The sequence below is a fragment of the Eschrichtius robustus genome, chromosome 9 (assembly GCF_028021215.1).
Source record: "Eschrichtius robustus isolate mEscRob2 chromosome 9, mEscRob2.pri, whole genome shotgun sequence".
NCBI classification, from domain to species: domain Eukaryota; kingdom Metazoa; phylum Chordata; class Mammalia; order Artiodactyla; family Eschrichtiidae; genus Eschrichtius; species Eschrichtius robustus.
Genome location: NC_090832.1, coordinates 3,014,654 through 3,029,899, shown reverse-complemented (window position 1 = coordinate 3,029,899; position 15,246 = coordinate 3,014,654). Strand labels below are relative to the sequence as shown.

The following is a 15,246-nucleotide window of genomic DNA, read 5'->3' as shown; positions in this document are numbered from 1 at the left end:
CCAGAGAAGCAGGCTCACCCCTCGTGTGTTCTGGGAGGTTAATCTTAAAGGAAAGAGACAGAGCCTTCTCTTAAAGATTGTATTTACTAACAATGAATCTTCTGAAAAAGAAATCAATCCCATTTACAATAGCATCACAAACAATTAAGTACTTAGGAATAAATTTAACCAAGAAGATGAAAGATATCTACTCTGAAAACTATAAGACGTTAATGAAAGAAAACTTAGAAGACACAAATAAATGCAAAGGTATCCCATGTTCATGGACTGAAAGAATTAATATTGTTAAAATGTTAATATTACCAAAGGTCATCTATAGATTCAACACAATCCCTATCAAGATTCCAATGGCATTTTTTGCAGAAGTAGAAAAAAAACTCCTAAAATTTATACGGAAACACAAAAGACCCAAAATAGCCAAAGAAATTCTGAGAAAGAAGAACAAAGGGGCATAAAACTTGCTGGTTTCAAGCTATACTGTAAAGCTATAGTGATGAAAACAGTATGGTACTGACATTAAAAACAGATGAACAGACCAATGGAACAGAACCAAGAATCCAGAAATAAACCCAAGCATATACGGACAACTAGTATTTGACAACAAAGCCAAGAATACTCAACAGAAAAACAGTCTCTTCAATAAATAGTGCTGGGAAAAATTGGATATTCACATTTAAAGAATAAAACTTGATATCTCTCTTACATCACTCACAAAAATCAAATTGAAATGGAGTAAAGACTTACATGTAAGATCTGAAACCATGAAACTCCTAGAAAAAAATGTAGAAAAAAATCTTAACATGGATGCACCTCGAAGGCATGATGCTAAGTGAAGTAAGTCCGACAGAGAGACAGATACTGTGTGATCTCACTTATATGTGGAATCAGAGGCAAGACTTCGGGAATGGGAGAATTAGAAGAAATTGATCAAAAGTTACAAACTCCGAGTTATAAGATAAATAAGTACTAGGAATGTAATGTATAACATGATGACTATAGCTAACACTGCTGTGTGTGATATATAAGAAAGTTGTAGTGATACTAAGGAAAATTGTTAAGAGAGTAGATCTTAAACATTCTCGTAACAAGAGAATTTTTTTCTTTTCTTTTTATTGTATTTATAACAGATGATGAATGTTAACTAAACCTATTGTGGTAAACATTTCACAATATATGTAAATCAAACCATCATTCTGTACACCTTAAACCTATACAGTGATGCATGTCAATTATTTCTCAATAAAACTGGAAAAGAAATTGTATTTAAGTCATTTTTTCTATAGATAAACTCTTTAAATGGTGGCAGTACCAATATTAACAATGGTTACTATACCAATGTATAATTTTTTCTGCAGAAAAAAGGTTTTATCCACTTCATTGGATAAAACTTCATGACATTTAACTTTTTTTGGATCACAGACCTCCTTAAAAACTTAATTTAAAACACACACACACTATGTACCCTGTCTCCAAGAAAATCATATGTACATAATCATATACAACATATTTTAAGGGGTTTACACCCCAAAGTTTCTGAATTTTATGTTAAGCACCCTGGTCTACTCTAAGTTTGACAATAGATTCACCAATTCAGTGGTTCTCTCAAGACTGTTTTACCTGTAAATTTTCTCATTGTGTATCTATCCACCCTTACCAATATTCCTACTTTCTTTCCTGATCATGTAAATTCACAAGGCTCTTATATCTCAAATTGGAAATTTTGACCACTGGGGAAATTATGGAAACGTTCTCCAAAATTTTGGGGAAAAAGCATATAAAATTTGGATTAGCATTTCATACTCAACAATCCTGCTTGGGAAGATGATTTGAGTACCACAGGTATCGGCTAAATAAATAACAGAGCATCTGTTTCTAGCAAGACAAATTAATCAATCTTCACCAAAATCAATTATCAGAGAAATAAAAACAGTTACTAATAAGGGTGTGTATGTGTCTGTGTGCCTGTGTGTCTGTGTGTGAAGGAAAAAAAATCATCTCTACCGCAACTTGCATGAAAATCCAAACAAACTAATGACTGATGAATCCAAATCTGCTGTTTATGTGTTGACTTGAAGTTAATATCTGTAAAACCCCTATAAACGGATAGAATTTGAAGGCTTCCCCAGGAGACAGAGCCTAGACGACAATTGGTATCAGATGACCCTGTCCCGTCTTCAGTGATGGGTCTGCACCTGCGTGCCCAGAAGCAAGGCATCCGTGACGTTTTTGGAGGGCAGAGGCAGGCTCGGTCTGCACTGGAGGGGAACTTCCGACTCCTCACCAGCAGCGGGCCGGCTTTCTCAGGCGCCCCCAGAATCCTGGCTTTCCCGACCTCTCTGCAAGGCCTTGGCCTCTGACTGATGGGGGCTCTTTACAGTGCAAGGTGCCTTAATTAAAACATGAACTCTGTTCATTTCACTCCGTCTGATAAGGACCCCCAAAAGACAAGCGGAGTTGACCAGAGAGCAAAGTAGTAAGAGACTGAATCCCAGGGTCTTGTCTTGAAGGCTTTTGCGTGCCTGCCACGTCAAACGGGACTAACGTCGATCTGAACTCACAGATGTAATCGGCCACCATCAGCGACCAGGCTGCAATTGGGCTTCTTCTAGTCGGAGGCTGGCTCACCCACGGGGCCCCAGCGGGCAGCCCAAGCCTCCCCTCCCGGTTATTTATGAGGTTGTTGGGAAAGGTTGTACCTGGCATGGAGGACGTGCTCCATGGTTCACTAGAAACACCACCACCACCACCTGAATGGATGCAGCCCATCTTGTACAAAGTACTGGACAGTCAAAGAGCTTGTACTGTGAGCTGGGCATTATGTAAGCACCGTAACTACATTGCTGAGTTCATCCTCACAGCAACCCTGGAGTAGGTATCCTTGTACCCACCGCACGAAACCAGGACACCAAGGCCGGGCCTCACTAAGTTCACACGGGTAGAAAGGGTCAGGCAGGAGCTGAACCAGGCGTGTCCTGCCGGCCTGCGGCGCCATCCTGCCTCCGAACGAGAAGGGGGGGTGTGGGCATTACACAGATTTTATAGATGGAAAACTGAGCCAGAAGGAGCTCATTTACTCATTCAGTTAGGAAAAATTAATTGATTTCCTCTGTGGGCCAGTTACTGTTCCAGGAGCAGGAGACCCTGCAGGGACCAAGACAGCCCTTGCCACCTCGCTGGGTTGCCAACATGGGGTGGGGTGGGGGAGGGAGAAAGGAAGGGAGTAGGAGGACAAGCCAGCATCCCTCACTCCACGGTGATGAGAGGAGGAAAACACCAGATGGGAAGGGTGAGGGCCGTGGGAGGGCAGTGCGTGTGCCCTGCTGCCCTGCGGCATCCCAGAAGGATTCCTGGAGGAAGTGATATTTGGGTTGAGATCGAAAGGAGGAGCCACACAGGGCCGTCCCTGGCGGTCCAGTGGTTAGGACTCCAAGCTTTCACTGCTGTGGGCCCGGGCTTGATCGCTGGGGGGGAACTAAGATCCTGCATGCCGTGTGGCACAGCCAAAATTAAAAATAAAAATAAAATAACTTAAAGGAGGAGACACATTAAACCAGAATCTCTCAATTCCCTTCCCCTCTCTCTACCAAATTCTTCTCAAACTCAGCAGGGTTTTTTGGTTCTTTTTTTTGTTTTTTTCAAATATTTCTCATTTCTGGTGTTTTTCTAGACTACTCACGTGCCACCCAGGGCCGCTTGGTGTCTTCTTGTTTTCTGATTGGAATCTTTTTTCCCACTGGCTGGGCTGTGGGAAGCCCAGGAAGCTGAGGGGAGGCCGTGCTTTGGGCTGGTGACCAGCCGGATGGGAACCCTCTGGCCACCTCCCTGGGGACCGGACCTCACGCTGCCTGTGTGCCCTGGGGAACACGGGATCCAGCTTTCAGAAGCAAACATGATTTCTGTGGTTATTGTTTTCACTACATTCAAAATGTGAGAAGTAATTTTTAAAACAGAATTTGGTAAAGTTGGACTAACAACGATCACTAAAATGTGTATTTATTTATTCATATTTCAAATTTTCATTATATACTATTTGATATTTTAGAAGATAGTACCTTATTGCTAAGAAATACAATTCAAGTCAGGGTTCATCTCGTCTGTGATCGCCTACTGAGGGGCAGATTTGCTGGGCCGTGCAAGTCCATGGAGAAAAGTGGTAGGAAAATCAGACCACAGAAAGGCGGGCACTGCTTTGGTTTCATTTTGTTTGTAAATTAAACTCAAGATTAGATTTTTATGTCTCTAAGACCAAAACTAATGTCTCTGTCCTCTGGTCACCACATCAAGACCCAGAATGAAAACACAGTTCGGTACACATGGATGTGCTTTCATCCTTAGTTGTAAATGGTGGCCGCTGCTTCCAGGCAGCCCTCCTGGATGTGTCAGGACTTTCACCGCACAGTCTGCTGACACGCAGCTGGGAGCGTACTGTGCTGTGGCCGCCCCTTCCCACGCCCCCGACCCCAGATCTAAGACAAAGCCTCACTGTGCAGCTTCCAGACCAAGACAACGCTGACCACACCGCCAGCTCTGCCCTCTGGGTCCACATCTGCAAACTGGCCGCTCCTCTCCAGCAGTCTGCTCAGGGTAGCACCAAACAGAGAAAAGCAAACACAGAAGCAAGCTGTCAGGCTCGGCACGCCTAGAACACACAGTGCTGTTATTAGGATGCCTCAATATTTTTCCTCGCTGGAAGCCGCTGGCTCATACTCATCCTGAAAGAAGCAACAGCACACGACGGGGGGAAGAAAGCATTTCCCGACCCCATGCAGTGTGCAGTCACGTGTGGGCGAGTTATATGGATTCTGTGTGAAGCATATTGAATCCACCCATTATTAGAGCCCAAGAAACTGCATTTTCCTTTTATTCCTCTAGAACATCAGTAGTAACACCTGGCACAAACTGGGCCTAAACCCGGGAAGTCTGGGGCTGAAGGAGAGCGCATGGTTGGAGGGGTGCCTCCCGGAAGGGGCTGAGCATTCAGTACCCCCGCCCGTCCCCCCGCCCGGGCGGGCTGCTCACTGCTGTGGACACAAGAGCACTCACGAGCCCCTGAGCCTGCTTTCTGGTCTGCGACACCAGTGACTCAGAGAGGGACAAAGGGACACACGTGCAGGAGAGGCTTGCCCGGTGCCTGTAACACCATCAGCCTCACTAGCTGCCACCTCCCTCTCAGTGCTAATAACAGATGCAATATTTGTCACCAGGCTGTGCCTTCCCTCCCTTGCCTGCATCCTGGGCGGCCTGGGAAGATGCGGACAGAGGCCAGGAGGCCGCGGTCTCACGCGGAAGTCCCTTCGGGAGGCCGGGACCCAAGGGTTACCCTTGGGGCCACAGTTTCGGACCCCACAGGGACGGTGACAAGGACATGTCCCTCCGCAGTGGCAGCTGTAGGCCCCATGCGCGCTCACCTGGTGCTCACAGCGGCTCTAGAGAACACGGTGTAATGGTTGTCGTCACCGGTTGATTTGTGAGGACACAGACTCTAGAGCTGGTGAGGGAAGTGCCCAGTGTCACAGCTCCCAATGGCGGTCCTAGGCTAGGCCCCGGGGCTTCATTCTCCCTTTCTGCGTTGCTTCTCCTGGTGAGGCCGGAACAGCGGAAGCAAAGTACAGGGCGACCGCCTGCCCCGCGGGCGAGCTCTGGCGGGGTGGGTGCACAGCAAGGCTTGGGGGCGCCAGCAGCGGGGGGCAAGTGGGGCTCCCTCGGCACGGGTGCCCCTCACACTGGGATGAGACAGATGCCTGAACACCCTGCCTGCCGTCTGTCTCTGTACACACGATACAGCAAACACCAAGGCAGAAACAAACACAGCCTTTTATCCCTCCTGGGGAACAGCTGTTTGACAAATTGCTTTCCTTGGGAAAGTACTCAGGCTTATGGGAGGACACACAATAATTAGAAGACGCGGTACCTGCCTTTGAGGCTCTTACAGAGCTCAAACAGCTAAAGAATGTAGGTGGAAGAAGGGCAATTTCAGCCCCAGCTTAGGAGGAGCTAATGAGTGAAGAGAATGCATCCTGGAAGGCTTCCTGGAAGGGGTGATGGATTTGTGGGCAAGAAGAGGAGATAAAGGCAATGGGTCAACCCAGTCTCAGAGGAGGGACTTCGCCTGTCATCCAAAGGCAAGTGGAGCAGTAAAGGAAGCTAGCAAATGTTTTAGCTAGAAAAGTCGACAAAACGTGCTTTGGTTTGCACAGATGCCCTCTGAAGGCCCACTGTGATGCCGGGAGCAGTTTCTCCTAGTTGCTGAGCCGGGTCTTGGGTGGAGGAGGGGTGAAGCATCTTCCTGCATCCCTGAACATGCAGAGCAGAGCCGGGCAGCTTCGGAATCGCTGCTGTGTTGGTTCCCCCCAGCTGGAGCCAAGGCCAGGGGTCCTGGGCCCCTCCCTTGGGCTGGGGCCTCAGGCTCACACGACCTCTGGTGTTTTACAGGCACCTTTGCTGGATGTTCAGTGGGGATATGGTCAAGCCTCTCATCCTTGCAGCCCAGGAGCTGCAGGCCCCGAAGTGCTGCCAGGAGCTTCCTGCAGGGTGGTGGCCTTTGCTGCAGTATCTGGGTGCAGAAGTAAGCAATCCTGCTAACCTTGGCTCTGAGTTTGGCTGCAAACTCATCAACTTTGCAAAGACCTTTTTTTCCCCAGATGGGTTGTCCTTAGTCATCTGCGCTTCTAAGAATCTGAAATCTTCACATTTCCATGTACACAATATGGGGAAATGTGAGCAAAATAAAGGAACAATGAGGCATATGAAGGTTTTTGAAAACTTGGTCTTGCATCTTTTTAAATTTGAAATTTTGCAGTTTTTATTCGTTAGAAAAGTGAACAGGGTGTCTCCTAAGTGCACAGATTAAATATTACAAAGTGCTCCCAGGAACTGGGGCCTTGGCTTCTAGGAGAGTGTTGGTGTCACCTTGGTACCCACCATGGAGCTCCCCGCTTCCCTCCTTGTGTGCAGGAAATGGATCAGGGGACTGAAGAGGAGACCTTGACCATCCATGATTCAGTCATGTCTTGCTGTGTCTCTGTAATTATTGGAGTTGGTTTAATCCAAACAAAGAGAATATTCTGAAGACATTCAGCCAAATTCTGATGGACAGGACAGCCGGCCAAGGGAGGCTCTGATCTCCCTGGGCTGAGCTCTCACTTGCGGGAGGGGCAGGAGCTGCGTTTGCATTTCCGAGGCCAGACCACACTTTTCCCATAGATTGCCATTTCCCCAACTATTTGCCCTGATTAAAGGAGGGTAGAAAATTACTTACGCCCCTAAATTGCAACAACAAAGGCTGGGTTTCTCTTTTCAATCAAAACAGCACGGCTGCCTGATTCAAATGCTAATAGCGGGGGCCTGAATTGGCCACTAAAAGAGGGAGACACTTTTCTCTGCAAATGACCAGAAAGTCACTCCATTGCCCAAGAATCTGCAGGATCCTTCCAGCTGGACGTCTGTGAAATTGCTTCATGGGAAACCTCCCGGAGGTGGTCTCGGGCTGCAGCCTGCTTAGGGTGCAGCTTCTGGGGAAGGGAAGAGGACCTTCAGTTTGAGCAAAGCTCTGACCCAAGGAACGGGGTCTCTGTGGAAACGCCCCTTCTCCCTGTTGCACATCCAGGAAGAGGTGAACACCTCTGGTGCAGCTCTGGAATTCTTTGTTGGAAAAGGCGGCAGTTTGAGCGTTGGCTGCCATCATCCTAATTCATCCTGATTCTGAGGTGGCCTTGCTCCCACTGGCTTTAAGGAGAAAAGCAAGTGTCTCCTCAGCTGCCTACAGCCGCATCCCCCCAGGCCCTCCCACCAGGCATCCCAGTGCTCTGCTTGCTTGCAGGGGTAGCTGGAGACAGCCGGGCTTCGGGCCGATGACCCCAGATCCACTCCTGCAGCTCGCTCGGGGCGTGACCAGGCTCTGCCCTGTGTGCCCCTTGCACGCTGCGTCCTCAGGTGTGCGGTCTTAGGGCAGAGGGGGGACCAGCGCCTACCTCCCCACTCAGGTGAGGAAGTGTGCACACACACGCATGGGGACCCGGGGCAGACTGCCGGCAGCCCCACGCTAGCCCGGCGCCTGACCAGGTCGGCTAGCACTCCAGCCCGAGTGCCCTTCCACGTCACAGCCCCTCCTGCGACACCAGACGCCGCGCCACGTGTGGGCGCCTGCGCTGTGGGACTCGGGGCCCCGGCAGGGCAGGCGAGGCATCGGGGGCGATGACACGGAGGTTTTGAAAACTTCTCTCCTCAGTCTCTTCGCCTCGCTGCCATTATCACAGTTTGTGTCTTTTCAGTGTTTGCTTTTGTGTTCACCTTACCCACCAATCACGCAGTCGTGCACATGTAGACTTTGCACCCACCCCGTGCCCAGCTAGGGCGCCTTGTTCGCCGAGGGCTACACCCTCGAGCCCCTGGTGCATTGGCTGGACTCAGCTCTATTCTGCTGGAATCTTGCGTGTTAGGTGGGAGCAACGCTGATTTTAGATCCGTATGAGTTAAGAGGTTTTAACAATTTGCAGTCCCAAGGGAACTGTTACATGATCCTCCAAGATAGCCATCCCTTTCTCTCCTCTCTACCCTCCCCCGCTACAGCCCCGGCGACCTCAAAGGACAGGGGTTATTTTTGTTTACTTTTCAGATTTACACCATGCTGGTTACTTTCTTATGGATTATTTATGACGCTTCTTTTACTGGGAAACAGTTCTGAAACCATATTGTGGAGTGACAGTTCTTTCATATACCTGTGAAAACACCATGAATATGACTGTGCAAAAGGTATTCAGAATAGGCATTCATGCATGTGTTAGAAAGGGACTTACCTCCTGGAGAACTCCATGTTAGCAAGGGAAGTAGAATACATCTGATGTAAGTGACCAAGATATCTTTTACTTCGAGAATCCTTCTCATCTGATTTACAGATAGTCTTGTTCTGAAAGAAATGTTGTATTTTTATTTTTTATGTTCATGTCTTACCTCCAAGGCTAGACTTTAAGACTGTCAAAATGGGCACTTATCCCTCTTTATATTTCTGATGCACAGATTCATGTATTACACACAGTGTGCACTGCATTGTTGTGACAGGGAAGGACCTTTGTCTTCTATTACAAGTTAATCACTAAAGGGATGTTGCCAGTAAGCTTAAATTATACACAATGGCCCATCTTTGGGAACCCTGCCTTGCAGGTCATGAGCATTAAGCTAAAATACCTTGTTTAGCTCACAGGAAACATTATGACCAGGCCCTTCTGTGAATGATTGCAGGAAGGAAGAAATTAACACATTCCCTCCTGAGGTGGGCCAGAACCAGGAAATGTTTGACTTTACTCCCTCCCCTCTTAGTATAAAAGAAGCCTGAATTCTAACTCAGGCAAGATGGTTCTTTGGGACACGAGTCCACCACCTTCTCTGTCTGCTGGCTTCCTGAATAAAGTAGCTATACCTTGTCCCAACAACTCGTCTCTCGATTTATTGGCCTGTTGTGCAGAGCGGTGCAGCTTGGACTCGGTAACATTGTTTCTTATGATGAGTAAACCCAGCAGTTATTCTCCGTACTTCACATTTCTAATGCTTTTGGATGCATGTCAAAATATTCTTGGTATGCCATGAATACTTAGACTTCTCTGCCTTGGCCTTCCAGTATAAATTAGTTGACAAGATAACACTGATGCCACTGGACAGCAAAAACGTCTGACAGACAGCTAGATCCCCAGGCTAAGATTGGTACAAACAAAAAGATATTATTTAGTATAGCGTCATTAAGGGTGGTATCAAGTGCAGTATTTGAGACAATATTTTAAAAATCCAAAAATAGTGATGTAAATTACATCACTGTAAGTGTAGAAGATGAGGAGAAATTTTAAAAAAAACAAAAACATAGGAATAGCTGGAAAGCTAAAGTAATCCCATGTGATAGAATTTCAGGTTAGAGAAAATTCCAAACAGATGAAAATAAACCAAGAAACAAGTAGGACCAGGAAGGCAGAAGAACGGAAGGACTAAGAAATCAATGGCAGAGTGTTGCATTTTCAAACCCTAAGACCTTGGTGAGGAAACTTTATGGATAACTCGGAACTCATTCTCATTCAGTGCTCCAAGGAAGGAACTCTGTGATCATGAAACATCCTTTAATTTCATGTCTGCCGGATCGAATCAGCACCAGTGGTCACAGCCAGGTGCGTTGATTCAGGATTTCTCAAGTTTGTCTAATCATCACAGGAATTCACTGAGAAGCTTGAAAACAATACAGATTCCTGGGTCCCAACACAGACCAACTAAATCAGAGTCTTCAGGCAAAGGCCTAGAACTGCACGTTCTACCAGGGGCCCCCAGTGACCACTGTGATCCAGCACATTTGGGGGACACTCGTTCAGCCGAGGATGACTCAGGAAGAGAAACCGGAAATAAGGAAAGAGATGGGTCCGTCTTTCAGACAGCCCCAGAGCATGTGCATACGACCTACCATTACAGTCTTTGCTTAAAGAATGAGATTTAAAGCTAGACTATACTAGCGATAGAACAAGATTTGTCTTACACATGAAAGGCATTAGTAAGTGTCTGTGTGCGTTTCCAGTTTACTTGTCCCACTGGGGTGGTGGTATCTGGTCCCTAGATTTCTAGACATGTATATTCATGGCATTTTACAGTCTGAATGAGTCTCTAAGAAGATCATCTTCTCAAACTCCCTCATTTGACAGACAAGAGATGCGGCTGTGTGCTTATACGTTTGCACATCTGTGCATATAAAAGTACGTATTATAGGTGTGGGTCTTTGACCCTTTTCTGAGTTTGGGGGAATTCTGGAGCCTACACCCTTAACCTATAGCCTGTAAATGAATTAAACAGAGTCCAATGCTAGCTTTCATAATCCATGACAGTAAGCCTTTGGAAGAAAGTTTGTTCATTAAATTCCACAAGTTTCAAGAATTCACATGCACCCTAAGAAGCTCAAATATGGCTCAGGTTATCCTAACGTGACCTTGACATGCTTTTGGGAAACTGAGCCAATATATCTGGCTTTCAGGCTGAGGCTCCAGATCCGTAAAGATAGCCCCCTAGGAACACCTATAGGATGGGAACTTTGCTCAGCCCTCAGCCAGGCTTTGTGGGTATTCTCATGATAAAGAAAAGCATTTGTCTGTGACCTTTCTTTTCTTCTTCTCCACTACCACCTCAGGCCTTCTCTCAGGCTGAACCAGATGAATCCACATGGGGCCCAGTGTGGAAGGAGGCGGACGGCGGTGGTGGCGGGGGGGAGTGTGGAGGGGTCCAGCAGAGAGTGAAGGACACACACGCACACAACTCACCTTCTCTGGGCCTCGGGGTCACTTGTCTGCAGTTTCTCGCTGTTCACACTTTTCCCTACACTCCGTAAGCTGAGAAAGAAGGCCCTTAGAGGGAAATGTGAGATATCTTTTTACAAATATCCTTCAATGCCACAGTTTATTAACACTGTCAGCCGAGCTGTGTCCCTCCAATTTCCACCACAATTTACAAAGTGGGAAACTTGCCTTACTGTTTTGTACCAGGCCAAGGGGCAAGGTCCCCTGTGATTTAAGGCTAAGATTCCAAATGCAGCCCAGTGTGGCCAAGACCCAAATTTCAGTAATAACTTCTCATCCCCAGTTTTAAGATGTGTGCATCTTCTCTCTGGTTTGATGGTGCCGGAACCTATCTTTCTGAATTATGATGGCACTGCGTCTTATGCAGAATGACAGCGGCTGTGTTTGGTCTCTTGTTCTCTGGTTAAGTATGAATGCAATGTATCAGATCTATAACAGTACTGACGGTTTCCTGCTTATTTGTTTTGGTTCCTCTCATTGCTGGTTCTACAAGCATTCTGAGCACCAGGTACAGGCGCTTCACGGCCACCTGCCTGGTGTCGGTGTGGAGTCACTGCCAGGCCCAGCGGGTGGCCAGGACTCTCGCTTGGTGGCCTCACTGCTGGCTGCCCACCCAACACCTGTCACCCATTTTCTTCCTCACTAAGAGTACCCTGGTATTGCTCTGGGGTACAAGGTACCCAGATGAAGAAAACTTCATAGTACACGAGATGCTCAGTGAAACTCTGGTTAGTTTTGGTCCTCTTGTGCTAACCCACTGTACCTGGGACTCAGGATCAGGTCAGCCTGTCCGGTCTTGCTCAGTCCCTTCCTTCTCAAACTGGCCCAAAGTCCTGGAGCCAAATGCATGCTCTGTCTAACCTTGGGATCAGTGTATTTGCCAGAAAGTATCTAGTCTCTCCCACCCCAGCAGGCCTATCTTTCCAGTCCTCCAAGCAAAACAAATGTAAAGGTTTTCAAATATTTTATTTCCTTGTTTTAGTCTAGAATTTTTTGTATCTCAGCATTTATAAACATTCTCAAATATGTCTAGATATTGCAATCTAGATCTTAGGTCACTTAACGTGCTTTCCCTTTATGACCTGTATTCATTTTCTCAACTCATTTTGAAATTTTGCCTGCACTGAAGGGGTCAAATCAGTCACCTCCATTCCCAGAAACTTGCTCTTGTTTACAAGTGTTTCATGGGCTTACCCACTTTAATCAGAGTACCATCCAATCCGTTGCCGTACCTTTATAAGAGCTTAGTTGGGTTTCTTCCAATCTTCAGCCGCAAGGAGCTTATTTGCCTATGGTTTCTGTCTCAAATGATTCCTAATTCATAACAAGCTTGTCAACTGGCTTATGAAGAGGATGCTTTCCCACAGGTTCTGCACATCTTAAACAATATCACTGGACCGTCCAAGGGAATCAAAAATGCCAAATTCTGTTGAACTGTTTTCTGTACTTGGAAACACATACTGACTATTGATTATACTTGCAGTTAGCACTGTAGTTTTGTTTTCATTCTATCTTTACTAGTAATGCTAATATACTGAAGAAAAATAGAACTAAGGCTATTTTTATCTTGGAATCTATGATATCCCCAGGTAAAGTTGAGAGGGAATTATCTTTTTAACTCTAAGGTTTTTCTAACTGTTTATTTTGAAAAAATTTCAAGCTTATACAAGGGTACAAGAATCGTACAATGAACTCCCATAAGTCCTTCAGCTAGATGTATCAATTGTAAACATACTTCATATTGTGAAACATAAAATGCATGTTTTATGCCTCCCTTTCTCTCTCTTTACATATGTTTTTATATGTATATATGTGTGTACATATACATATAATTATACTATTATTATTATTAGTTCACCATTTAAGAGAAAGTTACAGACATAATGACCATTTACTCCTAAATATTTCATCATATATTTCCCAATAAAAATGTCATTCTCTTATATAACCTCAGTAAAATGACCAAATTTAAGAACTGAATATTGCTATAATGCTATTATCTAATTTACATCCTAAATTTCACCAATTGCTCCAATACACTGGTAAAGTTATAATGTTTTAAGGACATGTAGAAATTTAGTCAACATAGACAAGCAGATGTTAACTTGCTTTTGAAAATGAATCTATTCAATATATTATAAAGATAAAAAAATCTATGTGAGAAACAGATTCTATGGTGAGAAACAGACTCAATCAACAAGAATTATTTAAGTATTCAAAAAACTATTGGAAGGATCACTTTGGCAATACATATACTAAAACTGAAACAATGCAGAGAAGATTAGCATGGCCCCTGCACCAGATGATACACAAATTCTTGAGATGTTCAATATTTTTTCTCAGAAAGGAAAAGAAATGGTTGAGTGTTATGGACTGAATTATGTTCCCCCCAAGTCCTTATGATGAAGCCTTAACCCTCAATGTAATATATTTGGAGATAGAGCCTTTAAAATAGTAAGTAAGGTTACATAAGGGTGGGGCCCTAACCCTATAGGACCAGTGCTCTTTTGGGAGGAGGAAGAGACACCAGGGGTGCTCTCACACAAAGGAAGGACCATGTGAGGACCCAGGGAGAGGGAAGCCCTTTGTAAGCCAGGAAGAGATCTCTCACCAGGAACCCAACCATGCTGGCACTTTGATCTTGGACATCCAGCCTCCAGAACTGTGAGAGATAAACTTCTGTGGTTTAAGCCACCCCATCTGTGGAATTTTGCTATGGAAGCTCTAGCAGTTTAATTCACTGGGTAAAAATAGAGGTAAAAATAATAGACTATCCTTCTCATGAGATTCTTAAATTAGATTTGATGGTTGAAGCAAACATTATAACACAACACTATCCGATGTAGTGCTCCATGTGTATAGAGGAAATGCTTAAGACAATTTTATTTAAAAAGTAGAAAAGGGTTAAAGGTACCCAAATGAGAGTAAATATTCAATACTTCACTCAAAGTGGTAAGATGTTGATATAAGGAGGCTATGATGAGTTACTTATATGTGTTGTAATATCTAGAACAACCACTAAGGAAACTATATAGAATGATATGATCAAAAACATTATAAATAAATAAAAATGCTATTCTAAAATATGCTGAGGTAATCCACAAGAAAGCAAGAAAAGAGAAACAGAGGAATGAGAAACAGAAGAAACAAAACAAAAATTGCAATGCCAGACATAAGCCCTAAGTTTCAATAATTGCTCTAAATGTAAAGGGTCTAAATACACCAATTAGACAACAGAGGGTGGCAGAATGGATAGAAACACACAACCCAAATATACACTGTCTTCACAAAATTCACTTCAAATTTAAGTACAAAAGTAGTTTGAAAGTAAAAGGATGAAAAAAGATATATAATGCAAAATCAAAAAAGGAATGGCTATATTATATCAGATTAAGTAGACTTCAGAGCAAAGGAAATCACTAGGGACAAAGAGAAACATTGCACAATGAGTAAAGAATCAATTCAGCAAAAACATATAGCAATCTTAAACATGTATGCACCAAACAACAGAACTTCAAAAACATGAAGAAAACACTGAAAGAACTTAAAGAAGAAAAAGAGAAATCCACATTTATAGTTAGGGACTTCATGACCCCTCTGTTAGCAATTGATAGAACCTCTAAACAGAAAACCAGCAAGAATACAGAAGAACTGAACAATGTCATAAAACAACATCACCCAAGAACAGCAGAATGCACATTCCTTTTAAGCACCCATGGAACATTCACCAAGACAGACCATATCCTGGATAATTTTTTTTAATTTAGCAAATTAAAAAAAAAACTGAAATCATACAGAGTTTGTTCTCTGATCATAATGGAGTCATAGTAGAAATCAATGACAGATGGAGTCATGCTAGAAATTGATGACAGAAAGACAAAAGGAAAATCTTCAAACATGGAGAGTAGCCAACACTCCTAAATAATCCATG

General features: G+C 44.6%; 1 non-coding gene across 1 annotated transcript; it reads left to right on the top strand.

Annotated features, from left to right (window-relative positions):
- The first annotated feature begins 13,547 nt into the window (after window positions 1-13,547).
- LOC137769751 (U6 spliceosomal RNA) lies at window positions 13,548-13,652 on the top strand. Its single transcript, XR_011075067.1, has one exon. It is a non-coding gene; the product is annotated as a U6 spliceosomal RNA (small nuclear RNA).
- The last annotated feature ends 1,594 nt before the right edge of the window (window positions 13,653-15,246 follow it).